Genomic DNA, 16,532 nt, shown 5'->3' with positions numbered 1-16,532 from the left:
TGCTCCTGTTGAAGAGCTGTGCTGATCGATAAGCACCACCACCCAAATTCCTGGGGGGTGCAGTGTGGTGCTTTTAAGGGCACACAAAATAAAGCATCCGACTGGGATAGGAGTAGAGAGGCTCTGACAGCACCAGTGGATAGACACGTCCGTTGGGCAGGGAGGTCAGGCATGACTTGTGAGTGCAAAACATCGCAGAACATATTTAATTAGTCTGGGATTATGTATTAACTACCTTTCTGTGGCGTGTACGCCCAGGAGGAATGAAATGTCTCTAAGCAGAATGAATGCATTTCCTTTAAGGAAACAAAACTCAGAAAGGGCTGATGTCTGCCAGAGGAAGCTGATGAGGTTTGTTCTATCTCGTTAGATTTTGTCTTCTGCAGAAAATTACCCAGTGCATCAAACCCCCTTCTTGTGAAGTCCTCAGAGTTGAGATTAAGGGCAGAATGGAAATTGGATCTTGTGACTTCATAGCAAGAGAAAGAATGAAAGATGCATTCCCCTTCAGTTTGGGCAGGCTAAAGCAGCCTGGTTCCTCACAACTGGGGGACACGGGGGGTTACCCCTTTTACTGGTACTCACTTTGCTCTCACATGACTTCTCGATGTTCGAGTCTTCTCTCTGGCCTGGTCCTGGGTATCTCCATTTCCTGACAAAGAGCAAGAGGCAAGACAAATGTTCATGAACCCCTGTCCCACACAGGCTCGAGGGGCACTGTGGGAGCTGAGGGATGCAGCTGATCCATCCCACCAGGATTCCCTGGAAGTGTTCAAGGCCATGTTGGCTGGGGCCCTGGGCAACCTTGTGTAGCTCCAGGCCTGGAGGTTGGTGTCCCTGCCTGTGGCAGGGGGTTGGAGCTCTGGGACCCTTGGGGTCCCTTCTAAGCCATTCTGTGATTCTATGATACTGCTGTGGGCAGGTCACAGATGCTCTCCAGGCCTTCCGGAGCAGATCTAATGCATCAACCACCACTTAAACGCAGGGAACTTATTCCAGAACACAGGCTGGTCGTTCCAAGTGATTAGCTCTACATTATTCACAAGGCAATGGGAAGCCCTTGGAGCAGTACATGGATCTGCTGTCAGATTTTTAGATTGATGGCCTTCAGTCCCAAAACCTTCAGTGAGCCCCCTGCCTTGGAGCATGTGTCAGCCTCACCAGCTCTAATTCCAAAGGCAGCTTGCCACAGCAGATGCTAAAATGCCTCTGCCACTGAAGAAACTTGACTTGAAATGAGCTGGCTTTGCACAGGGAGATGCTGTTCCCGTGCGTAACACACACACGTGCACCCCCCACCCAAGCAGCTAATTGCATTGCCGTTGGGTTGGTCGTTTGGTGGCTGCTTTGGGTGATCTCAGGGGAATCGCACAGGCTTAATTGTTCACTGCATGCTTTGTAAATTATCCCTTCAGCACACACATTACACTGCCAGCTAATTTTAGCGTTCCTATAAACACCCATTCCTACTGACAGCCCTTGAGCCGAACTGGTCCTTTTCTTAAGTGGGGTCTGGGGGGTAACAGCTCCAGATCGGATCTTTTTATCCCCACGCTGCCTCTCCAGTGCTCCTGGCTGATGTCCTGCTCGGGCACTTCCAGGCTTGCAGCCTTTACCCCCCTTGTACATTGTGAAACCCGCAGAATAGAAAGAATACCATCCTAAATGAACTTGGAAACTCCAGCAGAATGGGGCTGTCCCTGTCTAAGGTGGAAACAGTTAAGGTGGAAAGGTGTCAGGGAAGCGGAGGAGCTTCATTCAGTTCTTGGTGACCGAGAGATTGGTTTAAAAAGCTTAACCTAAATTAATAGGGGTTTAATGATGGGAAGTAAAGAGCTGCACAGAAACAACCCCTCTGCTCCACGTGTGCCCCAGCATCTCTGCCAGCTTGCCTCGCTCCACATGCATGGCTGTGGGAAGCGTTCAGTGCCAAGGGGAAACACTGCCTGTCTCTGGGAGCAGAGGATGATGTGTGGAGCTCTGTCCAGCCATGCTTGTGGAACAGTGGTGGTGAAGGCAAGTGGCAGACTGGGGTGAGGGCAAGGTGCTTCATTTGGAAAGCAGCGTGGCTTTGGTCAGACACTCAGTGACGTCTCTTCTCGTGGCTGTTGAACACATTCCCAGTTCCTTTCTGTCCCCGGCGCGGTGCCCACGGCGGCTCTGTCAGCTCCAGCATCGCAGCCTGTGCTGCCCAGCCTGGAGAGGAGAAGGAAGGAGATGTCATGGCCATGCACGATGCCACTGCATGTGGGACCGGGCAGACGGGACAGCAAAGGGGAAATACCCATCAAAGAAACCCCTGGGATGCTGCAGCCATGGGCCAGGCAGTGCCTGAGGATCAGGGTGCCCTGGGGGGGGCTGTGCAGTGCCCCAGCCCCATCCCAAGCTCTGGGATTTGCTCTGCTTGCAGTGTTGTTACTGTGGGATAGATTGGGAATGGGCTCACCGATGTGGCTGCCAATAGGAGGAGCGTGTCCTGAGGTGTGCTGCCTCAGAGCAATGGGATTGCCACCCATGTCCTCTCTGCCTCCAACACAGGGGTAAAGGGCATGTAAAGGGGCCTCTGAAACATCCTCAGGCCCTGGACACAGTTGTCCCCGTGGCTGAGGTGAAGGTGGTAGCAAAAGAGAAGCACTATAGTCACTTTTTTTACCTTCCTTACCTCCTCACTAATATGAAATCAGATGCCAGTGACAGGGTATACATTGACATCAGGTTTTGTTAGAAATGCCAAAAGATCTGTGCAGTTTATAGAAACATGACAGATCTTTACAACAAATGCCTTCCCCCCCCCCCAGCTTTTTTTTTAATGACTTTTCTGTGTTGGCAGTTTAAGGAATCTGAAAATTGAATCCATCCATCTGGCACTGGGAAAACAAACAACATATTTGTCTCTGTATTCTCTCTTCACTCCAATGCTTAAAGATCCTAAAGGCAAGGAAGGAAATGTGGAATGGCAGGGGGAGAGAAGGTTGAAACTGCTTACCCTGCAGTCTATCAGCTTGGCCTTGTTCTGAAGAGATGGTTTGAAGGAGTTACCAAATTTTCTTCTGTGGCCTTGAGCCCTCAAAGAACCACAGAAGACCTGAAAACAGGCAGCTGGTGGAATCACACGGAGCAGCCTACAAACGCAGGGGTCGGTCTCCTCCTCTCATGCTGCACCTTGGCGTGAAGAGATCGGGGCTGTGGGGGGCTCCAGGGATTCCCCCCATGCACCTGCCTCACGAGAGGCTTTTTCAAGAGAGGATAAGCAGTCACAGTCCTGTTCCAGGTCAATCACCTAAACCCCAAGAGCCTGGTGATGCTCGCTAAGGACTCTGGGGATGCTCAGGAACGATGCTGCCGTTCTCTGAGTTTCGCTGATCTCCATCACGACTCCTCAGCCATTTCCTGGGCTGACCAAGAGTTTTTACCCTGACTTTTGTGTTCATTTGGACTGGGGAGGAATGGCAGGAAGCTTGTGATGGTGTCTCCCTGGTGAGCCCAACGGGGGCCTCGGTGATCTGTGCTTGTTAGTAAAGTGCCACAAGCCACAGATTCCCTTCTTCCACCTGCAGAATTAAAGTGTTTCAGAAATTCAGTGCTTTCTGGGCTTTCACTTTGCAGGGACAGTTCCCAGATCCCTCCAAGGCTTCGTGCACTCAGCTGTATGTGGGTTTATACATGATTTCTTTAATATTTTTCTTCCTGGAATAGTAACAGGTATTTTCAGGAAGAAAGCTTTGGCTATGAAGAGCAGGTCCTGGTGCTGGGTGTGTGTGTGCTCCCTGGAAGCTTCAGACACTCGATGTGTGCAGGGAAGTGCAGTGATTAACCCTGTTGAAGGGTCTGCCCTGTATCTTCTTGCTTTCTTTTGCCTTCCACATGTCAGCTAGTCGCTTCACTGGCCATCGAAGCAACACGCAGGTCTCCGTGTACTGGTCTGACAAAGTAGCATCCTGTCTTATGGAGGGATAACCCTGATGGTTTTTCCCTCTAGAGAAGGTATTTTGTCCTTCAGCAGAAGGAAATGACATCATTTGGATTCTGGGGGCATTTTGAGGAAGGCAGAAGGAAATTCAGGCTGTCAGTGTTTACACGTGTGTTTAGATGGACTGGGGACTGATCACTCCTCACCTTGCTAAGGAAGAGAAAGAGTTAATCTTTGTCAGAAGAGCTGTAAGCACACCAGCCAAGTTATCTTCAGTAAGCTCCCCCTGTCTATAACCTCGGTCACGTACTCAGGAATGAAAATCATTATCTATTTCATTCACATCTGTTATTAATTTTTTTGAAGCCTCCTTTAAATCTGATTAGAACTCCTCATCTGAGCCAAACAAATTCTGAACGCCAGGCTAAACTGGATCAGGTTAGCCTACTAATTCACATAATATCTTTATTTTCTCTTCCTAATTGAATTTGGACATTGATTTGTGTTGCCGCTCTCCCGGCCAGTTGTTATTACCTGGTTATGAAATGCCAGGGGTATTCCGTGCGCTGGGAAGACACCAGCAGCAAATTGCTTTACTGGTTAATGTAACCCATCACTTCTGTCCCTTGCCCAGGCAATTTGCTGTGTGTCTGCTCCAGCTCTTCCTCACCATCCAGCTTTAACGAGGCCGTTTCTTTGGGGTCCCTTCCAACCCAAACCAGTCTGTGATTCTGTGACTTGCTGGGAATGCTTTCTGAAATATTAACCCCTGAGGACTGTCTTGTCGGAGTGTAGAGTGTATGAGACCAATGGCATCCTGGCTTGTATCAAAAATAGTGTGGTCAGTAGGTCATGGGTAGTGATTGTGCCTCTGGACTGGGCACTGGTGAGGCTGCATCTCAAGTGCTGGGTCCAGTTCTGGCTCCCTCACTCCAAGAAGGACATTGGGGTCCTGGAGTGTGTCCAGAGAAGGGCAACCAGGCTGGGGAAGGGGCTGGAGGGCAAATCCTCTGAGGAGCAGCTGAGGGAGCTGGGGGTGTTGAGCCTGGAGAAGAGGAGGCTGAGGGGAGACCTTCTCCCCACCTCCCCTGCCCTGCCAGGAGGGTGCAGAGAGGTGGGCGATGGTCTCTGCAGCCAGGGGACAGGAGATGGGACAAGGGGCAATGGGCTCAAGCTGCCCCAGGGACAGGGTCAGCTCAGCTGGGAGGGGAAAGTTCTTCCCTGGCAGAGTTGTGGGGCTGTGGCACAGGCTGCCCAGGGAGGGGCTGAGTCCCCAGCCCTGTGTGTGTTTAACAGGGGGGAGATGAGGTGCTCAGGGATCTGGGTCAGCACAGGACTGGGGCGGTTGCACTCGATGAGCTTAAAGGGCTTTTCCAACCTGGTGACTCCGTGAGTATCATGTATTTTAAGGGCCCGTCGCGCTGGGCCAGTGGCTGTACAGGTGAAGGATAAGGCGGCGTCAGCAGTTCTTCCATCTCCTCGCGGGCATCCCCGTCGGTTTCCATCGCCTCGGGGTTGCCGGAGCGGCAGGACAGCCCCGAGAGCCGCTGCCTGGCACCGCGCCGGGCTCCGCTCCGCAGCGCTGCGGTTTCCTGCTGCCTTTGTCAGTTATTTAGAAAGGGCTCTCGACCAAAATAGGCACCGGTCCCTGCGGGGAGATGCCGCCTCAGGCAGCCCAGCATCGCAGGGGGACCCGCTGCCCGCAGCGGCTCCCCGGGGCGGCGCGTCCCCTGCCCGTGCCCAGGCGGGTCCCACCGCTGAGAACCGGTGCGGGGGGACGCGGCGCTCCAGGAAGGGCCGTCCCGCGGGAGCCGGTGGCGGGGCTGCGGCGGAGGCGGCTGGCAGGCAGAAAGCCCCTGAGCCCCGAGTCAGCTCTGAGTCAGGCTGATCGGGGTGGCGATGGCATTTGCTGTCATCCGGCCTCTGATTTCCTTGTCTCTTTATCTCAGCTCTTTGAGGGCTACAGCCGTAACACCGGCTTTGCAGGGACTCTAGTGCTTTTTATTTGCTTTTTTCCCCTTTTGCAATGGGTTCAAGTCTTGTGCCCCGTTCTGCAGCAACGGGAGAAGTCAAATACTGACCTTTTGTATCAGCACAAAAGAGCCTTGTGGGGCCACACATTACCCTCTGACAGGACATTAACCTCTGGAGCTGCTACAGAAGTGTGTATGCGAGTTACAGTTCATCAGCTGCTCTTTCCTTTCCCTTCGATGGTGGCTGAAAGTTGCTCTGAAATTAGCATTTATTGTGTTGTTAATACGTACTTCAGTCTCTACCTTCCGTGGCTCACAAAGAGCCACAGTTATAACCCCTGCAGATCTGTTGGTCCCACGAAGCACCCCGTGTTTGCAGGGGGAGAGCTGAAGCACGGAGCCTCTCTGCCCCCGTCATTCCACCTATTCCTCCCGTTTCTCAGCTCTGTGAGGGGTGTGACCAACGCAGCGATTCCCCGGTTGTAAATCTGAAGTGAGATGATGGGGGGGCTGGATTTCCCACCGTGTCCTTCCCAGGACTGTGCTGGCTGTGGGCAGGGCTCCAGGTGTGCTGGCTGTGAGATACCCCGCTGGAAGCTGTGGGTGCTGCCCTGGGCAGTGCTACCCCTGGGTGCAGCATCAGGGCTGGGGCTGCGTGCTGCTCCCACCCCGCTTCTCTGTGTTCCCAAAAGAACACTTTGGGAGAGAAGGGGGATAATATTTCTCAGTCACATGCATTCTCTGGGTAGCATCCTCTTAACCCCCCCGCTTTCCCCTTCTCCGCTCCTCCATAGCACTTATTTTGCCTGACGCCAGCTCTCTCCAGCAGCCTGGTCTGGAGGAGAAGGGCAGCGACCTGTGGTACCTGGGTGCAGACACCCACTGCCCCGCTACACCCGCTGCCCCACCACCAACCGCCCCGATGGCAGGGAAGTCCTGCGCTGCGGCCGAGGCTGCTCCTGCACACACACACCCACACACACACCCCCACACACACACCCTGCCTGTGTCTAATAATAGTGTGCTGCAGGGGCCAAGCGTGTTGGGTTTAAGCAAACACTGTGGTGGTAAAGCCAGGCTTTGATCCCCCGCCCCGCAGCTCTCCCTTGGAACACGGCCCGTTGCATCCATTTTGATTCCCTGTTTTGGGGTGGTTTTTCTCTGTTGTTCTTCGCTCTCTGGTTTGTTTTACTTTGCACTCCAGAAATTTGTCACATCCCAAATGGCCTTGATCAGAACCATAAGGCAGTTAGTTAACGTTTCCCTTGGCTTCCCCAGCCGAGCCCAATGCACAGGGAGAGAGCCCTGTGAGGGGACTGCCCCTGGATGCAGGGGAGGCTCTAACACCTGCAGAGAACAAGTGATGCTCATGTTTGGTTGGCAGAGAACAAGTGATGCTCGTGTTTGGGTGGCATCAGATCGTCTCTCAGACGAATGATGTGGCAAGGCTTAACGTCTGACTGTTCAAAGCATGTGGTGGGCTTCAGCTCCCACGACACACAGCAGCTTTCTGAAATAAAGGGGGTGCAGAGATGGGGCTGCCAGGGTCTGATGGGCCATCTCCTGTGTGTGCCCTGCTGAGCAGGGTGGGAGCACCTGCAGCCCCACCAGCCCAGCACAAGAGCTGTCAGTAGTAATCCGCAGCGAGTTACAAGCCCTGACTCCTCTTTGTCTGTGGTGAGCCCCCGAATTGTCCCTCTTGCAGGACTTCTACCACCACATCAGCCCTTGCACTGTGGCAGCACAGCTGTGCCTGCCTGTTACCTGCAAGTGAACTGTAGCTCCACACCATACCTGAAAAAAAAACAAACAGATAAAACTTTTTTTTTTAGGAGAAACACCTTTTTTAGAAAGTTTTGCACTGATCCCAGAGAGTCAGAGTCTCTGGCTTCGTTAGCATCTCTAACCCAATCACTCTCACTAACGCAGCCTTGCACAGAGCCTTGCACATTCAGAGGTTTAGATACTGTGAGTCTGTGCTTGGGAGAAACATCCCGTTCCTCCTCACCAGGCAGGGGCTGGGAAACACCATCGTCTGTCTGCAGGGCCAAGGCAGTGTGTTCACCTCAATGGTCTTGCAATGAAAGGTCTGATTCTTTCCTCTGCTTTCCACTACTTCAGGACAACATGCTTGTAAGGAGAGCTGGAAAGCTAGAAGATTCTCCCAAGGGTCTAAACTGGTTGGATTATGGAAGTGAAAGGCAGGAAGAAGTAGATAATTTCCCAGGAAAAGGAGATTATTAGCAGAGTGTGACAGGGATCTCTAGAGGGACCTGTGCCATTCACAGTATCACAGCTGACTTGGACAAGGGGAGGACGTGGCAGGAGGTGACCAAGTTGGCAGCTGAAAATAAATTATTCAAAGTAATAAAACCAAAATCTATAAATAAAGGTAATAAAAAGTAATAAATTCAAAGTAATAAAACCAAAACCCAAGAGTAAAGAGTTGTGGAAATACCGCACGGTGCCGAGTGAACAGGTGATAAAACACCAGGCTGAATTTACTGCCAGTAAATTGTAATGCACACAAGGAGAGGCAAAAAGCACGATGAAAAGTGTATGAATGTGTGCAATGACAAGCCATAAATCAGGTGTTTCCACCAAGGAGAAAAGAGTTACTGGAGATAGGTAGTGCTGTGGAAACACAAACTCACTGTGGGCTGTCAGAAGGATCAAGCAGAATGTCAGGAATGATGAGGGATGGAAGAGAGAACCCCACAGCACCACTGTGTCACCACCTCTGCTGTATCCCATGTGCTTCTCCTCGCCTGTCTCAGCACGGATGTTCTAGGAGTGAAAAAGGTGGAGAAAAGGTCAAGAAATATAATAACATAAAAGAGCAGCTTTCGGGAGGCTGAAAAGAAGGGAATTCTCAGAGAAGAAAAGGGATGGCAGTGGGAGGTCTGTAGAGATGAGACTGCTGAGGCAGATGTATCGGGACAGGGACCAATTATCTGCTCTTTCTAATGGACAAGCCTGAGTGAGCAGCATTAAGTTCTCCTTTGCAGCTTAAAGCAAACGGAAGCATTTCTTACCCAGTGTGTAATTAAACTTGCTGCTGCAAGATGGATGGATACTGAAGAGAGAGAAACTCGTCAGCAATTACTCCCCCAGCTATGTGCACTGGAGAAGCCCTGGAGCTGCCTCTCCAGCCGTGGAGGGCTGGAAGGTGCACCCTGTGTGGGACACTGTGTGACAGCCTTTGGGCTTTGGTGACATGAAGGAATGGCCCTGCTGCTCCTCATCCTGCCCGCTTGGTCCCTCTCCTGATCTTCCCCTTGTGCCAGGACAGCTGCTTGGATGGAAATGAGCGTTCAGCTTGCTGGAGGTGATGGAGCCTGGATGAGGGCTGCTCCCTCTGCCATCAGTGCCCCAGTGTGTGCCATGGAAGCGTCTACTGACCAACGGACTCGTGCTCCATCCTCAGGGATGGGCTTTGAGCCCCAGTGGGCACTGGGGCTGCTCCAGCTCAGGCACTGTGTTCCTGCATGGTTTGGTGTTCCCTGGCAGGGCTCAAGGCCAAGTTGGATGGGGCTTGGGGCACCCTGGGCTGGATGGGGGTGTCCCTGCCCGTGGCAGGGAGGCACTGGTGGGGGCCTGGGGGCCCTCCCAACTCAAACCAGTTGGGGGTTCCCTAAGTCTGGGTGAGGCTTCCTCCTCCCAGCCATCTGCCTCATGGAAACTTCGGGTCGTATTGCCTGACACAACATGCACAGAGGTGAGAGCGTGCCTGCAAGGGTGCCATTGTTCCCACATCCTTTGATGAGACTTAAAAACCCCAGATGCCCGGGCTGAAGGGAGGCACAGCTGTGCAATGCGTAATGCGTCGCAAACCGCAAGCCACAAGCCAAGATGTTCTTATTAATTACATCACCCGGCCCCCGCCGCTGTCACACGTTTGGAGGAGCGAAAGATGAGCCCAAGGAGGCTGTTTTCAGGCTTTCTGAGCAAAAAGGAGGAGAGGCACTACCTTAGAGTGAAGCTGCTTCTGGAAGCGCTGTCTGTTCATCAGCCAGACCGCTCAGGATGCCCTGAGGAGCCGGGGGCTCGGTGCTCCCGGCGAGGCCGAATCTCTCAGCAGACAAAACACGCACCAGTTCTAAACCATCATGTCCAGGCTGCCTTTGGACCTCTCTTACTGCTAAATACTAAATACAATACGATTTTCTTTGCATTTGGTTTTATTTTTGGCACTGCAATTTCAGCACCAGCTTCTGGGGTGTCAGACTGATGCCTGGTGTCGTCGTGCCACACAAATACCTTTATAAGCCTTTGATTCGTTATTCGATCTCCCGACTGAAATCCCAGAAGAAACAGGCACCCTTTAAGAGTTATGTTCATGTAAATACTGTGACAGTAAAAGCACAGGGAGTAAGCAAGATGGAACACAAAGCATCAGGACAACTGTGGGCAAATACTTTTCCCATAAGAACATCAAAAATTGAGGCTGTTCCATCCATGTTCTTTTCTCATTTCAGGGAAGGGCATTTTAATTGTCATATCCTGCCTCTCCTCACTTTGCTCCCTGTGAATTCTTCCCTTTCAGGTGTGTGATATTTGAGGAAAGATTTAAAAATCCTTTCCTCATGTGTAGCACCTTCTGCCTCCTTTGGCTCCTGGTTCAGTCAGAATTAGGACCCACCTGTGGTACTCAGTCTGGCAGAGTCTGGAGTTATGTTTTCAATTTAAAGGGGTGTCATATCTCCTGCAGTAAAGACAGATGTTTTAAAAGGTAGGTGACATTTCATAACACGGGGGTTTAGTGGCAGCATTTCTCTTTTGCCTGTACTTTCACTTAAATATTTTACTCATGAGCCTGAGCCTGAAACCTGCGCAGTGTTAAATCCTGAATTCCTTTTCATTAGTGAACCCAGTTGCATATAACTCTGTTTTACTGCTGACAGGCCCTAAATTTATAGAACGTGATTTGAAAACACTTACATGGGAAAGCATGACTTGCTTTAAAACACTGTAAGTATAAGCCTACTGTGTCCTGTACTCCTGGAACGTCTCCATCCCATCAGGCTTGCACAGCAGTCCATGGGTGTTGGTACTGTGAGGTAGCTGCCCCTGCACAGCACCATCGCTGCCACAGTGAGCCGGAGCAAAGGTGGGAACCCCAGGTCCTGGCTGTTACCATTCCCACTTGATGAGCTCTTAACACTTGGCATTTCATGGGCCTCCCCAAAACCTGGTGAGCAAGGCCAGGCCCTCATCCTGCAGTAAGAGCTGCCCATCTAGGTAATTTCTACCCTCATGAGAGCAGAGCTGAGCCAGGACGGCTCGGCAGCAGCGCTGGGAGCTCCCCAAGGGTTTCTCTGCCACACACCGGCGTTGCACAGCACGGTACAGCCTGCCCCACGCGCTCCCGGCCCTGTGTTCCCTGCTGCCCCTCTGTGCTTTTGCCCTGGGATCATAAGGATGCCAGGGGGTGCAGATCTCTGTGCACAGCCCCTGCTACCCACCATACAGAGCAGCAGTCGGGCTCTACAACACGAGGAGCCTGTACAACCTTCCTGCCCAGAGCAGGAGATGCAGAGATAATGCCACACATCCCCGACTGCATCAGAATCCATCTGTCCCTGGCCAGGGATTTTTATTAGGCATTGTGTTGCAGGAAAAAATACTGGTGAAATCAAAGGTGGTTCTTCTCTTGCAGGCATCCTGTAATTAGCTAAAGTTTTCTTTTCTTCACAGAGAGGTCTTGATGCATAAAACAAAAGTTTCCTCTTCCTTGCATGTTGTTGCCAGATGTTTCTGCAAAACTTTAAAACAACAAAGTTATTTGTGTGTACTTACATATGACTTCACCCCAATGCCCGTCTCAAAGTGCTCCTCCTCCTCCTCAATTAGCCCAATTAATTCTCCCCCCATTTCGGAGCAGTGTGTTTCCATTGTCTGCTTGTCACAGCACTGGGGCCATTTGTTACAGATCTGTCCCCTCGCATTCACAAGAGCTCAATGGGGCCGTAACCTCCTCAGATTAATTTCCAGTTGCAGTTGTGATTTCTTTTTTACACAAACCAGCTGCTGAGGAGAGCAGCCCTCAGTGTTTTGTCAATACAGAGACGGTGGGTTCAGCGCTCAGGGTTGTTCCTATGGCTTCAATAAACCCCAGGGGACAGGCTGGGCTGAGGGCACCAGGAGGAGTTGGTACCACCGTGTGCCAGGAAGAGATTTAACCCCACGGGGGGCTTTATCAGTTGGCTTTGGTGTTCCCCAGTTGGAGGCATGTTTAATTCAGGCCTTAGCCACACGTTCTGTTTCACTGTATTGCTGCACACACAGTTTCCCTCTGCACCCTTCTCTCCTTTAAGATTTTGCCAACAGACTTCACCTGCCCTGGTTCCAGCTCTGCACTTCCCAGCATCGAACCCTTATAATGCTACACTGCAATTAGCAATGTGCTGGCAGTCTTTCACTCTCCCTAATTAGCAGGGTAACAGGTTTGCTAGCCCCAGCCTAATCACCGCCCATGGAGGCTGATGCATCCCGTGAGAAGCAGGCAGAGCACAGTGCCCCGAGACATCTCCACTACAGGCAGGGAAGGTGGGAGATGGCTGTGGTCTGGGGAAGGATGTCGGGCTCCAGCTCTGGGAGAGGGAAAAGAAGGGCTCTAGAGGGGCCGTGTTCTGTCCTCTGAGGTATTCTGTTCCCTCTGAATACCCCAGGAGAGCGGGGGAAGAAATAAAAGGATTCAAGATGGAGCAGATTGATGCATGTAAAAAGGAAGGATGGCATGGTGGGAGAACTAACACAGTGATCGAGTAGAAGTGGAGTAGAATGGGAAATCGAGTACAGAAGGACTGGCACAGGAAATAAAGGCAGGAAAAGAGGTGAAGAATGTTGAAAAACCACAAAATTAATTAACCTAGGGAGGGTGAAGGAGGGCATGGCACAGACACTCTGTGCCTCCAGCTATGACCTACTGGAGTTAATAGCAAATGCATACTTAGAGTTTGGCCCCAGGAGTCCCCTCCGACAAGTAACTTTGCAGTGCTGAGGATGCTGCTCGCTGCCTGCCCGTAAGGAAGCGTGCTCCTGCCCCCGTGGAAACAGCAGCTGGGGAACATTGCTTTTCCATTCTGGCTGCGCTGGAAAACTATCGACAGGCTGCAGTGGCTGGCTGAATGACTCTGATCTATAGTCAAGAATTCAACAAAACAGCTTACAAGCTGATAGGAACCAAACCCAGCCTCCTTACAGGACAACCAGGGTCTTAAAGGATTTGTGTTTGTGAAGAGCGTCGGACACTGGGCATGTCACTGCTGTTCTGCAGAGAGATGACAGATTGGCAGGGAGGAAGAGTTTTTCCCATGAAATTGTAGCTTTACACGAGCTGTCTCTGATGCACAGCTACAGAATTAGCATTTCATAGGAAAAGGCAACGCAGCCCTTATTTTTGGAAGCGCTTCCAAGCAGGCTTAAGGACTTCATGATTTCTTGTGGACTCCAAAGAGTATTCATTCCAAAAAGGGCAAATTCTTCGTTCTGTAGAACTCTGGACAGTCATCTCCCAATTCCTGGTATCTCTGCAGATATTTATTGAGTAAGGTTTTATGTCGGTGTCGTGCCTTTTGGTGGCTGGTGCTACCATGTCCTTGGTTTGGCTCAATTCTCTCCATTCCCCACTGCCTTTGGTACGTAGCTCTTGTTCCTCAGCATCTGGTTGGTTGGTTTGGTTTTCGTTCCCTTTCCCTTATCTTTATGAAGGGCTTCAGAGACCCAGCCCAGCGCTGGTGTCCATTTCAGGCCTGTGAGTGCAATACTGGGAGGTCAGCCCCTTGCCTTGTGAACTTCCCAGCCCCACCAAGGCAGAGCAGACCTGACCGACCGACCCTGACCCCCGGTGACTGCCAGCCCCGTGTCACACACTCATTTCCTGAAGGTTACAGAGAAAGTTCTTGCTGCTCCATTTCAGGAGCACATCACTTCATCTGGAAAAGCTTCAATCAGTTTTTTTTCCCCTAGCCTGTTTCTGGCACTAAAAATGACTCCGTACAGCTCCACGGTGGCCTATATAAGTTTGCCAACAGGGACCCATGTGTCAGTTCTATTCTTGCTGGGCCTGTCAGCAGTTCGTAACCAAAGAGACCTCCCCATACTGTAAACTTACTGGTGTTTGAGTGCTTCCCAGTTAGTCTTTTCCCTGCCTCTAGCAGGGTTACTTTCCTCCCAGCATGACTCCATTTCTACACCTGAACGCCTCCCCTGGGTTACGTTACGTGTGCTCGCTTCAAGGTCATACATGGCATAACCTGCTTATCTCTGGGTTCCTGAACTGCCCATGCTCACCCCGGACAGACAGACAGATCTCTGCTGCTGGCAGCCACCAGAGCCTGCTCGGTGTTGGTGGTGCAGCCTGGCATTCGGGATGGAATGCTGGGCACGGAGTCAGGGCTCGGTTTCCATGAATCGCCTGAGCTCCTCTCTGAGAGTCATAATTAGATTTTAACGATTTAATAGCAGTCTCCACTTACACATATATATTTTTAATGTCTATATTTAGTGTTTGTTAAGGCTGAGGCTCATTATCATCTCAATATCACTCCATTGCGGCACAGGAATGCACATTTATACATCCTTGCATCTATCACAGGACATGTAAATACCACTTTCCTCTCCCTGTGGCTCCCAGAAGTACTGGGTAAACTGGGTCCTCACCAGGCCTGCAGCACTGCCTGCTGCAGTTCCCTTTCAAACTGCACCCAGAGCTGGCACTGTCAGTACCCAGCTCACACTCTTTTTCAGTTCTTCTCCTGATTCTGATTTTTCCAGGACTTTTATTAGTCCTTCCTCAAATTCAAATTTCCTATCTTGGGGCAATAATTCTTCCCTCTGTTGCACAAATGTGTTTGATTCTTTACACAGAGTATTAATACCTGTGCCATTTGTAGACATTAAGAGATGGACAAAACCTCCTGCATTTGAAGTCTTTAATGAACAATTCATCTGTAAAATGGACACAGGACTCTTACAAGGAGTGCTGCAGTGCCTAACTTGTGTATTTGGAAGAGGAGAACTAGTGGAATTCTTGCCAACTCTCCCCCAACCCTTCACCTCTAAATTTTAAGAAAGAATAGACAAGTTCTACCGATAAGAAAATAATCTTAGTATTTGTATCAAACAGGAGTCAAAGCCGTAACAGCCCTGAGCAGGGTGTGCTGGGCTGGCACGGGCAAGAGGAGCTGCATATTCTGAGGCTGCAGGAACAAAGGTATTTTTATTTGTCTTCCAGGGACTAGTGAGGTTCCTGTGGCAAGAGCAAGCAGCGGGGCCCCCGCACCCCGGGGAGGGATGAGGTATGTTCTCTGATCAGGGTCAAGATACCGTGGTTATCAGCCTCGGGAGATTGATTAACAGATGATTCTGATGATGCTGTTTGTCACAACAGCGCGCTCGCTCCTGAAACCCAACAACGCCTTCATTTGCATCTGGCCACAAGGGTTTGTGTCTTTAAAATGTGATTATGAAACAAACCAGGTTGAATTCAAGAACCAGAAAAGCCATACTTGGTAATGAAAATGTTCTGGAGGTTCACTATGGCCCAAGCAGAGCTCTCACTGCCAGTTGGTTAAGAAATTTGTGCATTTTTAGGGAAGGGACATAAATAATCAGCAGCATAATGCAAGGCACAGACTTTCAGGCAGTCATCTTCATCCTCTTCTGAACATTCAGCTGAACAGGGATGAAAGTCACAAGCCTTTTAAAAGCCTGACTTGTTTCATACACTTTTATAAACAAGAAAGATGGGTTTTATCTAACTCTGACCATCATATAACGCATTTTAAGCTGTGGTGTACAGGGTAGCATGTTATGTTTGTAAAATCTTAGCCCAAACATGCCCTGGGGAACATTAATGTTGGAAGGCGAGCGAAGGGAGATGCTACATTTGGTTGGGCAGGGACATGGGAGAATTTGGTGGGGGCAGAAAGATCTGTCCAAAGCCTGGTGGCAGAGCTGCTGCCACATGGCACTTTGTGCTCCATGTGCCAGCAGCACCTGCAGCTGAACCAAGCGCAGCTCCCAGCTTTATGTACCAGGGAGCAGAAGCTACCTGAGGTTTTCCACACAGAACATTTAAAAGGGGCAGCTCTAAGGGACAGGATGCGTGTGCACTGCAGCACCTTGAAGACAATGAACACCTCCAACGTCGTGCTGGGGCGTGACCAGTGCTACACAGTTCACCCACAACTCAGGAGTCTTCCCAACCACGGCCTTGCAGTGAATGCTGCTGTGCTTAGCAACAAGTGAAGAGCATCCCTCAGGAGCCTCAGAACGTGAATCGTTCTGCCCTGGCCAGATCCCACTCTGCACACATCGCTCTGGCTCGCATGAGGAGCTGGGAGGCCTTCTCTGCTCGGTGCTTTGCGCTGCTGCGTGCTGTCCCTGGCTGAGGCTGGTGAATAAATTCTGCACAGCAATCTAAAACCGTGTCCTTTGGTATAAAAGATGATATGAAGATATGGAATTCTTCATTAGAGAAGGAACGTCCTGCCCATTACTGTGCAAAACCGGCTGTAATTAAGCATCTGAGTGTATGTTTATAAACAGATGTTCTCATCTAAATGCCTTAGAAGCAAACAGCTCTGTGACACAATTTCCCTCAAACTCAGAAAGTTAAGTGGAGCTAACCTTCAGCAGCGTGG

The sequence above is a fragment of the Gallinula chloropus genome (assembly GCF_964237585.1).
Source record: "Gallinula chloropus genome assembly, chromosome: 10".
Lineage (NCBI taxonomy): Eukaryota > Metazoa > Chordata > Aves > Gruiformes > Rallidae > Gallinula > Gallinula chloropus.
This window is presented reverse-complemented; position numbering follows the sequence as displayed.